Source organism: Triticum aestivum, chromosome 3A (genome assembly GCF_018294505.1).
Source record: "Triticum aestivum cultivar Chinese Spring chromosome 3A, IWGSC CS RefSeq v2.1, whole genome shotgun sequence".
Classification (NCBI taxonomy): Eukaryota; Viridiplantae; Streptophyta; class Magnoliopsida; order Poales; family Poaceae; genus Triticum; species Triticum aestivum.
The window spans coordinates 294,899,949-294,913,728 of record NC_057800.1 but is presented as its reverse complement, the minus strand read 5'-3'; positions in this window follow the sequence as shown (position 1 = coordinate 294,913,728).

Here is a 13,780-nt window from a genome sequence, read left to right as displayed (position 1 = left end):
CCGACGTACTCGCGCCGACCGCGGAAATCTTCACTCCGTCGCCGCCATAGCCGTCTTCCTCCGCCGAGTTAGGGCGTGGAAGATCTACACAGACGAACTTCACCTCTCCACTTCACTGTTTGTCGTGTTCTTCATCCAGGGTAATTAAAAGTTACTTTTACTGCCCTCATTGATTCGAATGATTATCTACAAAATCTTCAAAGGTGTTTTTCTTCATATCTTCACACACTAAACACCTCACAAGTCATTTGTTCTTGATTCGTTTCTCTAAGCATCATTTTTTTGATTCCTCAATTGTGTGGATCTTCGATCTATACAACTCTGGAACCTAAGACAAAGAACGCTTAGTGAAATTCTTCAAGACTCATCTGGTCAAATTCCTCAAACTTGTTCTTTTTGAAAAACCTTCTGAGAATGCATATGACCTCTCCAAATTCCTCGCAACTATACTCTGTTCACAGGTACACATGTCAGCTGCTGAATCACTAGGTTCTCATCAACTTAACTCATTTGCAGCGTTCCTCGAAGAAAAGTTGCATACTTCTTCAGAGAATTCAATTGTTCAAATTCCTCAACTGAAGAAAATGGCTGACGGTAAGAAGCCACAGAAGAGAGGAAAGAGGCCTGAGGTCAATATAGCATTTGAGATCCCTGATGAAATATATGTTGGGTACTGCACACCTATTGAGGAAACCAAGAATGAGCGCAAGGTGCGCATTCAGAAGATAGAGAGGACATGGGCAAGAGAATGGAGGGAGTACAGATATGTCACTCCTAAGTATATGAAGAAATTCGCACTCAATCCTCCATGCCCAAGACCTCCATTGGCACCTGGCCAAATTGCTGATCCCACCAGCCTCAAGCGCGGTGAGGACTATCCTGATGAATGGGCCAAGCGCCAAGCCAAGTTGGCTAAGCAAGCCAAAGAAGCAGTGAGGAAATTCAATGAAGACTCTGCTGCTGCTGCTGCCTCTGCTGAGGCCTTTGCTGTCAAGCCAAAGAAGGCTATGTCAAAGAAGCCCGCGCGCAAGCCAAGTGCTTCACCAACAATGCCCTCAAGGCCAAGTTCCTCAGCAATGCCCTCACGGCCAGAATCCTCAAAGCCCTCACGGCCAGAATCCTCAAAGCCCACATGGCCAATTCCTCATGATGCTCCTGTTCCTCAAAAGTCCTCAGATCCTCCGACTAAATTCTCAGCACCTATGCATCTTGCCTTGTGCCAAAGGACTTCAGGCATGTCCATTGCCTCAGGTGTCTCAACAAGTTCCTCAGCTGCACCAAGTTCCTCAGCTGGCCCCTCTCTGCTGAAGACAAAGTCAACTGCTGGACGCGGTCCTCGACCAAGTCCTCAAAAGAAGCAAGTTGCTTTCCAAGTGTCGTCTGATGAAGACAAAGCTGATGATGATGAACTTGCAGAAATCATCAGAGACAGGCAAGTCAGGGCCGCTAGAGCCAAGGGAACAAATGTGCCACTGCTTTTGGATCCCAAGTTGATCCTCGAATACATTGATGTTTGGCACAAGGACCCCAACACTCCCATGCCTGATTTCAAGCTGACTCCTGGTCAAAGTCACATGCTGACTCATTTCATACAAGAAGAGAAATGGAAATTTGAACAGGGGAGGAGAGTGAAGAAAGCGCAGTACAAGAAACAGCGCTTTCTGAAGTAAAATGTTCTGAAGCTTTCACCTAAAGAACTTGTTGCTCTCCAATCAGAAATCAAGAAATTGAGTGATGAATTTGATCGCTATTATGCTGACTGGCTGGGAGCCAAAGTCAGATTTATGAAGATAACAGAACAGTTCACCTCCAATGTTGTAGCCCCAATGCAACAGGAAATTCCTCAGGCTGAAGCATCTGCTCAGCCTACTGAAGAAAATGCCAGCACCGCTGATGACAATTAGGCTGCTGAAGAAAATGTGAGTTCCAGGGCTGATGACTGCATTCCAGCCGCTGACGAAATTGCCAGGGCACCCACTAGTGGTGCGCCTGAAGAAAATGAAGAAAATCAACCAGATTCCTCAGCTGCTCCTGCGCCAACTTCAACTCCAATCCTTCCATCTGCATCAAATGTGAAGAAGACCAAGGCTGCAGAGCATGCTGCAGTGAAGAAAAGGAAAGCATCAGCTGCTTCAGATTCTTCAGCTCCGAAGAAAATGAAGCCTATGACAAGTTCATTTGCAAATCCCATTGATGTTGTTCACATCTCAACCAGGCCATCAAAGGACCTTGTTCCTTTTGATGAAAAATATGTGATCCCCAGCGGATCAGATGAAGAAACTCCTTCTGCTGCTTCGTCAGAGCAGATTGATGAAGAAATTGAAGTGGATGCGATCCCTTCAACACCTGTCATCTCCTCGCCCATGCCTCAGTTCACAGCTGAAGAGGCTGGCATTGAAGAAATGGAAGATGAAGATGTGGACATTGGCTGCTCCACACCCGTAATCAGTGATGAATTCTGGGAAAGTCAGCATCCAAACTCTCCAATGTTCACACCGCTGTAGCAAATACCTCAGTCGCCTGCACCAACTGTTCAAATGGGCTCTGAAGAAACTCACCCCACTCCATCTGTGCATGAGGAAATTCCAGCCACTAGTGCTGAAGAAAATGCTGCTGCTGAACAACTAAAGACGCAGACTGCCACTGAGGAGGAACCAGAAATTCCTCATCCTGAAGAACCTGCGATTGAGATTCCTGAGGTCGTGATGCAACTCACTGACACTCCTCTGCCGAAGCCAAAGGATCCATTCTCACGCAAGAAAAAGTTCAAGGCTGATGATTTCTTCGGCGAGCATGTATTCTTCAAAGATTATAACCCATATAACTCTGCTCGCATTAGGAAGAGGCGTTTCTGGACTGCTAGTCAAGCCAATTTCTATTCCTGAGTGTTGTTCAACAAGGAGAAAATCTTCTACCATGAGCATATTCCTCACGTGGATATGGAATCTCTGTCGTGCTTTGCACTAGTCCTCAGTGTTCTTCATGATGTTGTACTGCTAAACTTTTGCTTTGACATCTGCGATTGGAATGAAGAATTGATTCTTCAATTCTATGCAACGCTGCACATCACAGGAGATGCTGAAGATGTGAATTCATGGGTGTTGGACTGGATGTCTGAAAATACTCACTACACTGCACCAGCCTCTGAATTGCTTCGTGCTCTACCACTCAGTCCTCCCCTTGAAGAAGCTTGCTGCATCTACAATGAACCTGAGCTCACACATCATTACATGCAGGTGCTGATGAAACCTTTGAAGCCAGGTCAAACACGAAGAACCAAATTCCTCGTGAAGGAATTGCTTTACGTGCCCAGAACTGTCTATCGCATTCTTACGAGGACAATCAGTCCTATCAAAGGCCACGACTCATCTGATAAGGAAATTGTTGGCATCATGAAGAATCTGGTATTCAACATCGTTCATGGCATTCCTGTCAATTATCATGATTTCTTCACGAGGACTATGGAAAATGTTGCACTATCTCCGTTTGAGCTGAAGCCTTATGCACCTTGGATTATGAGATTCCTGAGGACAAGGTCTTCACTCAACTACAAAGCTGATTTTCAGAATCACCTCAGCTACTTGCCCCCAATTGAAGTCCTCAAGCAGACATATTCCTCAGTTGATGGAAAGGGCAAGGCACCAGCTGTAATAGATGAAGGCATTCGTCCATTGGATGGTCAGTTTCGCAAGGCTGCCTCTTATTCCACCAATGATGACTCTGCCAATGCACCCAAGTCCACTCCTCAAGCCACTGCTCCGTGCGTGATGACTGACCGTGAACTTCTGCTTAGTCTTCACCGGAAGGTGGATCGAAATCACAAATGGGTTAAGTGTCAGTTTGGTTCATTTCTTCACAACATGACTGCCACACACAATGCAGTGAAGAAAAACCATTACTACCTCCATCAAGTCTTCGGTCGCACCTGGGCAATCCTGTCACATCTGTATGGTGAAGACAATCTGAAGAAAATGGGTCTCAAAGAAGATTTTGACTGGTCTGCACCTCCGTCGAAGAAATTCAAGAAGGTCAAGGTTCCTTCTCTGGTGGCCAGCTCATATTCCTCATCGCGCGACACTGATGAAAATGAAGACTTGGACGACACTGCGGCAGGCCCTAGTACAACAAACGACCCCAACAACGCTGGCGCTCCTTCATCAACTTGATATTCTTCAGGGGCGTTAGTCCTCATATTCGATCCTTTTGGTCATTTGATGACAAAGGGGGAGAATTTTGAGTTAGTCTTCAAGCGGGTCTTTCTATATGGGCGTTTTTTGTTAAGTTACAACTCTCGTTCTTCTGAAACTTTATTGGATCGAGTTGTAAACTTAAACCCGATGGTGCTCTGATACTTTTGAGACGTTTTTCTGCATGCTTATTCCTCGTTAAATATTATTGCACGCATGTTGAATTACATCAATCACCATATTTCACCATGCATTTCAAATTCTTCACTGTTATATGTCAAATACGTGTATGAATTACAAGATATAGGGGGAGATCTCCATGATTCAATTCTTCAAGTGTGCATTGCTTCAAAAGCAAATTCCTCACTATGCACATCTTCAGGGGGAGTTCTTCTATATCTTGCAATCAAATTCCTCAATATCAGTACTTACACTTCATATGTTTATCCCCGTTGAAAACTTAACCTATATTGTCATCAATCACCAAAAAGGGGAGATTGTAAGTGCATCTAGTGCCCCTTAGTGATTGTGAGTGTACACAGGTCTATAAGTCTATAAGGAGTTTGATATTTACAAAGAAAGTTGACCCCTAAAAATGAAGTTCTTCGACTGAAGACTTTGGTATTCTGAAGACTTTCTGAAGACTTTGAAAGTGAAGAAATTGGTGTGACCTTGAAGACTTGGTATTCGTTCAAGGAACATGAAGCGTGAAGACTTTTGTTTTCGTAGTTTCATTTTCTCTTTCTTGAGTCATAGGAAACACCGTACTGTTAAAGGGGGTCAAGGAAATACTAAGGAAAAATTTCCATGTGATGCTCAACTCAAAATCCTACACCTACCAATCCCTTCGAGTGAAGCCATTGGAAATCTCATACAGTTCAGTCAATTTCTTCAGTGACAGAGACGAAGTTCTTCTGGTCTCTGAGGAATTTGTTCTGACTGAGGAGTTAGGAATTCGCCAGTGCGGATTGCCTACATAGTGAGGAACATGATAGCCCTGAGGATTTTTCTACTCAAACTTCCGACCGTTGTTGTGCTATGCGCCAGCTGTCCCAAAATATCTATCCACCTAACGGTCATATCATTGAAGGGCACTTATGTCTTATCATGTCGGGCTGCTCCCTAGGCTATAAATAGCCGCCCCCTACAACCACTAGCTGGTTGGCTGCTCCGAGAGAAACTAACACTTGTCATTTGAGAGCAACCCATCCTCTAAGGACTTTGAGCGAAAATCATCAAGTGAGGAAAAACTAGAAACCCAAACCCAAACACCTACAAACCCCAAGTGATTGAGCATCACTGAAGAGATTGATCTTGCGTGGATCCGACGCTTGTTACCTTTGAAGACTGTGCTTCTTCCAGACGGTTAGGCGTCATGGTCTAGAGCATCCAAGAGGAATTGTGGATCGCCGAGTGACCAAGTTTGTGAAGGTTTGGAAGTCGCCTGAAGACTTACCACGAGTGATTGGGCGAGGTCTGTGTGACCTTAGCTCAAGGAGAATACGGTGAGGACTTGGTGTCCTGAGCTGCGTGCTCAGGACTGGGTGTCCGGGACTATGTGTCCTAGAGTTTAAATACTCAACCACTCCAACCAGACGTACAACTGAGACAGCAGTTGGAACTGGTCTACCAAACCATTGTCTTCACCAAGCTTACTGGTTCTATTCCCTCAACTCTTTCATTTCCTCATAACTATGCTGTGTGCTTGTTCATATCTGTGTTTGAAGACTTTGACTGAAGACTTTCTCAATTTCCTCAGTTCAATTTCTTTAGTCTGTTTGTCTTCATCCTAAGTTATCATGTGCTTACGCTTCCTGTACTCTGTGCCTGTCTTCATTTCATCATGAGGACTATGCGTGTATTCTGTCATGTTTACTTTTGAGTACTTATTCCGCTGCTAGTAGTTCTTCGCTAAGGAATTTCCTCACCGGCAAATTCCTGAGTGAAGAATATCATAAAAATCGCCTATTCACCCCCCCTCTAGTCGATATAACGCACTTTCATCTATTCAAGAGTTCGTACTAAAATAACACAAAGCTATTGTTTCTGTTTGATCTATCCTAGAGTTCGTACTAGAATAACACCAAAGCATATTCATATTCATAATACTCAATCCACACAAAGACTATAAAGAGACCCCAAAGTTACCGTCGGAGAAAAACGTGCATCAACCCCTATGCATAGATTACCCCAATATCACCGCGGGAATCTGCGAGTTGAATGCCATAACATATATCGAGTGAATCAATGATATAACCCAATTGTCACCTCAAGTATTCATAACGCAAGACATATATCATGTGTTCTCATCTCTGAACATTCAATCCGACATGGCAAAACTTCAAAGGGTAAAGATCCAATTCATCACAACAAGAGTATACAGGGGAGAAACATCATATGATCCGACTATATTAACAAAGCCCATGATATAGATCACGAGAGAGAGAGAGAGAGAGATAAATCACATAGCTACTAGTACAAACCCTCAGCCCTGAGGGTGGACTACTCCCTCCTCGTCGTGGTGGCCACCGGGATGATGAAGATGGCCACTGGAGATGATTCCCCTCTCTGGCAGGGTGCCGGAACGGGTCTAGATTGGTTTTCGGTGGATACGGAGCCCTGCGGCGGCGGAACTTCTGATCTAGGTTAACCCTAAGGGGTTTCGGAATATTTAGGAATTTATAGTGCAAAGAAGGGGTACGGGAGGCCACCGAGGTGGGCATAGCCCACCTGGGCGCGCGAGGGGGCCCTGGCGCGCCCTCGTGGGTTGTGCCCCTCTTGGGGCACCCCCTAGGTGCTGCTTTGGCCCATCGGGAGTCTTTTGGCCCATAAAAATCCACAAAAAGTTTCGCGGTGTTTGGACTCTGTTTGATATTGATTTTTCTATGAAGTAAAAAACAAGCAAAAAACAACAACTAGCACTGGGCACTGGGTCAATAGGTTAGTCCCAAAAATGATATAAAGTTGCTATAAAATGATTGTAAAACACCCTAAAATGATAAAATAATAGCATGAATACTTCATAAATTATAGATACGTTGGAGACTATCAACCACCACCGGGACGAGGGGGCTAGGGGCTTCCAGGAGCCACGTGCCATCGCTTGCATCCTAGGCGGCGCTCAGGCACCAGCCTTCCATTGCATCTTCTAGCAGTTATCCCGCGAAGTGAATGCAGCCCTCCCCAAGCTCGAGGCAACGCATCCGCTCAGGTGGTTCAAGTACACCATCACCTTCAACTCTTCCGACCAGCTCAAGTGTGCGGCAACTGTCGGTGCCCTCCCAATGCTCTGCTTGCCTACCATCAGCAACGTGCTCGTCACCAAGACACTCATCAATGGCGGTGCGGGGATCAATGTTCTCTCCGTTGATACGTTCGACTGACTCTAGGTGCCCTAAGACCAGCTGCAGCCGACCAAGCCTTTCCCAAGAGTGACCGACGGCTCCACCACCCCCATAGGGCAGATCCGCCTCCCTGTCACCTTCGACAAGCGCGACAACTACCATACCGAGCTCATGGACTTCGATATTGCCCACATTTGCATCTCGTACAATGCCATCCTCGGGTACCCGTCCCTAGCCAAGTTAATGGTTGTGACCCATCATGGCTACAACATCCTCAAGATGCTAGGAAGTTGTGGCATCATCATGGTCGCCTGTGAGGAGAAGGATGCGGTGTGCTCTCTCGAGCGCACCTACCAAGCTGGGGCGGTCGAGGACCCAGATGACGAGGGCGCTGCCTACCCTCCTAAGGTTGTCCCCAAGAAGAAGAAGTAGAAGCTCCACCAAGGACCTCAGGAGGGTGGAGTGTCCGGAGGCGCTGCCTCAAGCCCTGCACCCACTGACGGGGCTCCTTCCCCTCTCACATAGGAATGCGCGACCGGCGCCCCTCTCGGGCTGGGGGGCTTAGGGGCTCTCTTCTGGAGGGCCTCTAACCTGGCCAGCGTCACGAGGGAGGCGCTCGAGCACCACATGGAAGCATCCTTCAATGCGCACTTCCGAGAGGAAAGTGTAGGGTGCGATGCTCCAGGCGTTCAGGAGTTCATCACCAAGGCGATTGAGGAGCTTCAGGAGGCAAGAGCTATGCGAGGTGATCGTCGCCCACCACTCGGCGCAGCTCCCTGCCCTGGCGAGAACAGCAAGTTGTGTGCCTGCGTCAACATCCCTGGGCTCAACAGGGCCGCGTCTTAGGAGCTCTTCTGGCCGTCTCGTGTTGGACGGTGCAAGGGCCCACCTCACAGCTATGTTCGCATGCCATTCGGCTTGCTGAACACGGCTGCCGTGCACCAGCACTGCATGCGAGGCGTCCTGGCGGCTCAGGAGGCCAGACACCAGGAGATCCTATCGGAGGTGGTGACGGATCCTCATGAGCCCCACGGGCCCCAGAGCCTCCTGAGGTTCAGGGCTTGGGCGACTCGTGAGGAGCGACTTCTGCAGCGCGCGTCTTCAGCTATCTCAACACCTCTTCAACAACAGTGCCAGGTGACACTTTTTGGTTCGTTCAGTTGGGGACTCCCCTCGGGCTTCATTATCCCCAAGCCGTGTGGGTCCGTCCCTGCGGCATGTATCGTTTTTGCATCTATTAGAACTGGCTCTACCCTTCGATCGTGAGTTGCTTTATGATTATCACCTGTATGTTCGATGCTTTGTCACCATGAACATCGTATGCCCTTGCAAACCCACCCTCGACCGCCTCATGATTAAGGACTGGCATGGCGTCTATGCTCGGGTCCGTCCCTGCAGCATCGCTAAACCCAAGTGGGTAAGCTCTGGCTCGTGGGCCAGATCCCGTGCATGTCACCTCCCATGGTCCTTGATGCCTTGTTCTCGCATGAGCTAATCGAGGGCGGATGAGTTAGGGCACGCGACCTGGTGCCTCGCCACCACAGGAGCCACGTGTCGGTTGTCTTTCTTCATGACTCTCCCATGAGAAGACGGGGCACGGTGTCTGTGCTCGGGTTCGTCCCTGCAGCATCGACAAACCCAAAGGCTGAGCTCTGTCTAGCGGGTCGGCCCCGTTCACGTCACCTCCTGGGGTCATTGGTGTTTGGCCTTCTCATGCGATAACCTCAAGAGATTCGCTCGGCACAGTTGCCTAACCATCTCGCAGGTCAATCTCAAGTGTTTTGAACCACATTCAGGCGCAACCCACCTTGAGGTAGGGCCTCATGAGTCCCGCGGTAGATCACGGGTGCCCATACACACCTCCTCTAGCCCTGTCATGCAAGCCACGTGTGAGGGCAGGGTTGTACACGCCCCAGAGCCTCCCCTTAGAGGGAGCTCCCACCCACGAACCAGTGCAGGCACCATGCTCCACGTTGGCAGTCGACACGGTCGAGGAGCGGCTATGCCCGTGCAAGAGCGAAAGCACCATGCTCTGCGCTGCTGATAAACAACTAAGGGTAGCCTCACGGCTGCACTAACCTCAGGAGAGCCACCAGGCTCATTGTTCAGCCTCACCACACTATTCTTCCCTTGGGAGAGTTGCGCGAGGGGGCTGGGCATGGAGGCTACGCTCAGGTCACGCCTGGCGTACGCCACCTCGCCAGGTCCCTCGGACCTGGTCTTCACGCACCCCTCCCGAGCAAGAGCCCGGTGAGGAAAGGTATGGTGGTTTGTTCGCACGTCAAGGGGGACCTAATATGTCACCAACGTATCTATAATTTTTTATTGTTCCATGATGTTATATTATAATTCTTGGATGTTTTATAATCATTTTATAGTCATTTTTTGGTACTAACCTATTGACATAGTGACAAGTGCCAGTTGCTGTTTTTTGCATGTTTTTTACATCGCTGAAAATCAATACCAAATGGAGTCCAAACATAGAGAAACTTTTTGTGGATTTTTTTGGACCAGAAGACATCCAATGGGCCGAAGAAGCACCTGGGGGGCTGCTCTGAGGTGGGTTGTGCCCACTTCGGGTGCCCCCGGACCGCCTCTTTACTCTATAAATGCCCCAATGTTCCAAAAAACATAGGGGAGTCAACGAAAATCAATTCCAGCTGCCATAGAGTCCAGAACCACCAGATCCAATCTAGACATCATCACGGAGGGGTTCACCACTTCCATTGGTGCCTCTCCGATGATGCGTGAGTAGTTCTTTGTAGACCTTCGGGTCCGTAGTTAGTAGCTAGATGGCTTCCTCTCTCTTGTTTGATTCTCAATACAATGGTCTCTTGGAGATCCATATGCTGTAACTCTTTTTGCGGTGTGTTTGTTGGGGTCGGTTGAACTTTGAGTTTATGATCAGATCTATCTCTTTTTATCCATGAAAGTTATTTGAGTTTCTTTGATCTCTTATATGCATGATTGCTTATAGCCTCGTATTTCTTCTTTAATATTTGGGTTTTGTTTGGCCAACTTGATCTATTTATCTTGCAATGGGAAGAGGTGCTTTGTAGTGGGTTCGATCTTACGGTGCTTGATCCCAGTGACAGAAGGGGAACCGACACGTATGTATCATTGCTACTAAGGATAAAATGATGGGGTCTATCTCTACATAAATAGATCTTTTCTATATCATGTCATCGTTCTTATTTGATTACTCCATTTCTCCATGAACTTAATACACTAGATGCATGCTGGATAGCGGTCAATGTGTGGAGTAATAGTAGTAGATGCAGGCAGAGTCGGTCTACTAATCTTGGACGTGATGCCTATATAATGATCATTGCCTAGATATCGTTGAGGGAGTCCTAGACAAGGGGGTCATCGGGTGTCCGGACTATTGACATGGGCCGGACTATTGGGCCATAAAGATACAATATAGAAGGCTTTCCCCCGTGTCCGGATAGGACTCTCCTTTGCGTGGACGACAAGCTAGGCAGCCGGATGTATTATTTCCCTTCTATGTAACCGACTTTGTACAACCCTAGTCCCCTCCGGTATCCATATAAACCAGAGGGGTTAGTCCATAGAAGGGAGAGGACAAACATAATCAGATAGGCTAGACTTCTAGGGTTTTAGGCATTATGATCTCGTGGTAGATCCACCCTTGTAACCCCCATACTCATCAATATTAATCTAGCAGGACATAGGGTTTTACCTCCATCGAGAGGGCCCGAACCTGGGTAAACATTGTGTTTCCTGTCTCCTGTTATCATCAACCTCAGACGCACAGTTCGGGACCCCCTACCCGAGATCTGTCGATTTTGACACCGACATTGGTGCTTTCATTGAGAGTTCCATTGTGCCATCGCCAAGAGGTTCGATGGCCCCGTCAATCATCCACAACAACAGTGTCCAGGGAGAAACCTTCCTCCCCAGACAGATCTTCGTGTTCGGCGGCTTCGCGCTATGGGCCAACTCACTTGGCCATCTAGAGCAGATCGATAGCTATGCCCCTAGCCATCACGTTAGATTTGGAAGCTTGAACTACATCGCGAACATCCACGGAGACTTGATCTTCGATGGATTCGAGACCGCGGAAGTAGCCGCTCCCTGTCACCACGATGAACATGGCTTAAATCTATCATCGAACTACACCCAGGAGATAGAACCTACAACTGGTCCAGCTCTAAATCCGGAGCTGGTCACGCCATCCGAGGACGGGAGGCTCAACCCCGCCACAAAGGCCGCAGATTCAGCGGCGTTGGAGCCACACACAGACCCAACCTCAAGTGAGATCGGTGTTGCCAGAACCTCGGACACGCTTCTGGCTACAGGTTCCGAAGCATGTGCGTCCGCGCATGACGAGCTTGACCGGGTGTCGATCGTCGAATTCATCTTCGCGGACATCTTCTGGCACTCACCTTTAGGCGATGTGCTAAACTCATTAAAAACACTCTCCTTAGCGAGGGACTCACGACCGAATTATATCCGGTTCGAACTGGAGGCTGATGACGAATTTCGCTTCCCACCCCCAACCCACTTAATAGCCACTGTCGAAGACTTAACTGACATGCTCGATTACGGCTTCGACGACATCGACAGTATGGACGACGACGCTGGAGAAGAAGAGGCCCAAAACATGCCGTTTACCGGACGCTGGATGGCCACTTCCTCGTACGACGTATACATGGTGGATGCACCAAAAGAGAATAGCGGCGATGACAAGGAAGATCAAGTTGAGGATAAACCTCCCGAGATACAACGAAAGCACCGACGTCAGCGGCGCCGCTCTAAGTCACGCCGCAGCAAAGACAGAAACACCGGCATAGGAGAATATAACACTCCAGATGGCGTCAAAGACAATGAAGACCCCATTGAGGCAACTGCCGAACAAAATGAACGGGGAGACGGGCAAGTTAGCCCTGATGAACAGGACACACACGAAGACTTGGAGGATAGTAATTATCTTCCACTCTCTGAGGATGAGGTGAGCCTCGGCACCGAGGATTTTATCATGCCTAAGGAACCTCTCGAACAGGAGCGCTTCAAGCGCCAGCTAATAGCCACTGCAAGGAGCCTAAAAAAGAAGCAGCAACAACTTCAAGCTAATCAAGACCTTCTCAATGACAGGTGGACTAACATCCTGGAAGCCGAGGAATACGGCCTCAAGCGACCACTCAAAAGTTACCCGAAGTGCAAATTATTACCTCAATTTGATGACGAGGCATTGGAGCCCATGCCACCAGTGCACAATGTGGCTGACCGACCACCACGTGGTCGGGACAAAGAGGCAACCCAAGACGAACACCAGCCTGTACCACCTCACCATAATGACAAAACTGCTCAGAGACACACATATGATCTCCAGTAGGGCCTGAAGAGTAAAGCAGGTCTGACCAGATTGATCTATGTATCACGGGGGCATGCCCTGACGCATGACGACGGCTATCGAGCCAAACATGGCAAGTATAGTTATGTCCGAGCTGAAAATCGCAGGCAGACTCCATCCGAAGTATGCCGCGACCAGGCCCAACATAGAGGCGCGGCACACCCCCTCTGCTTCACTGATGAAGTAATGGAACATGAATTCCCAGAAGGGTTCAAACCCGTCAATATCGAATCATATGATGGAACCACAGATCCTGCGGTATGGATTGAAGACTTTATCCTCCCTATTCACATGGCGCGCGGCGATGATCTTCATGCCATCATATACCTACCCCTAAAACTCAAGGGGCCAGCCCAACACTGGCTGAACAGCCTGCCTGGAAACACTATTGGCAGCTGGGAGGACTTGGAAGAAGCCTTCCTTGACAACTTCCAAGGTACATATGTTCGACCTCCAGATGCCAACGACTTAAGTCACATAATCCAACAGCCCGGAGAGTCAGCCAGGAAATTCTGGACTAGATTCTTAACCCAAAAGAACCAGATCATCGACCGTCCGGACGCCGAAGCCCTGGCGGCATTTAAACATAGCATACGGGATGAATGGCTTGCTCGACACCTCGGCCAAGAAAAGCCGAAGTCCATGGCAGCCCTAACGGCACTCATGACCCGCTTTTGCACAGGCAAAGATAGCTGGCTAGCCCGTAGTAATAACAATACAAGTGAACCTGGCACTTCGGAAGCCAGAAACAGCAACAGCAAGCCCCGACGCAGCAAACATATACGACGAGGCAACGGTGATAATACCGAGGACATGGCGGTCAACGTCGGATTCAGTGGCTCCAAGTCTGGTCAGCGGAAGAAGCCACATAA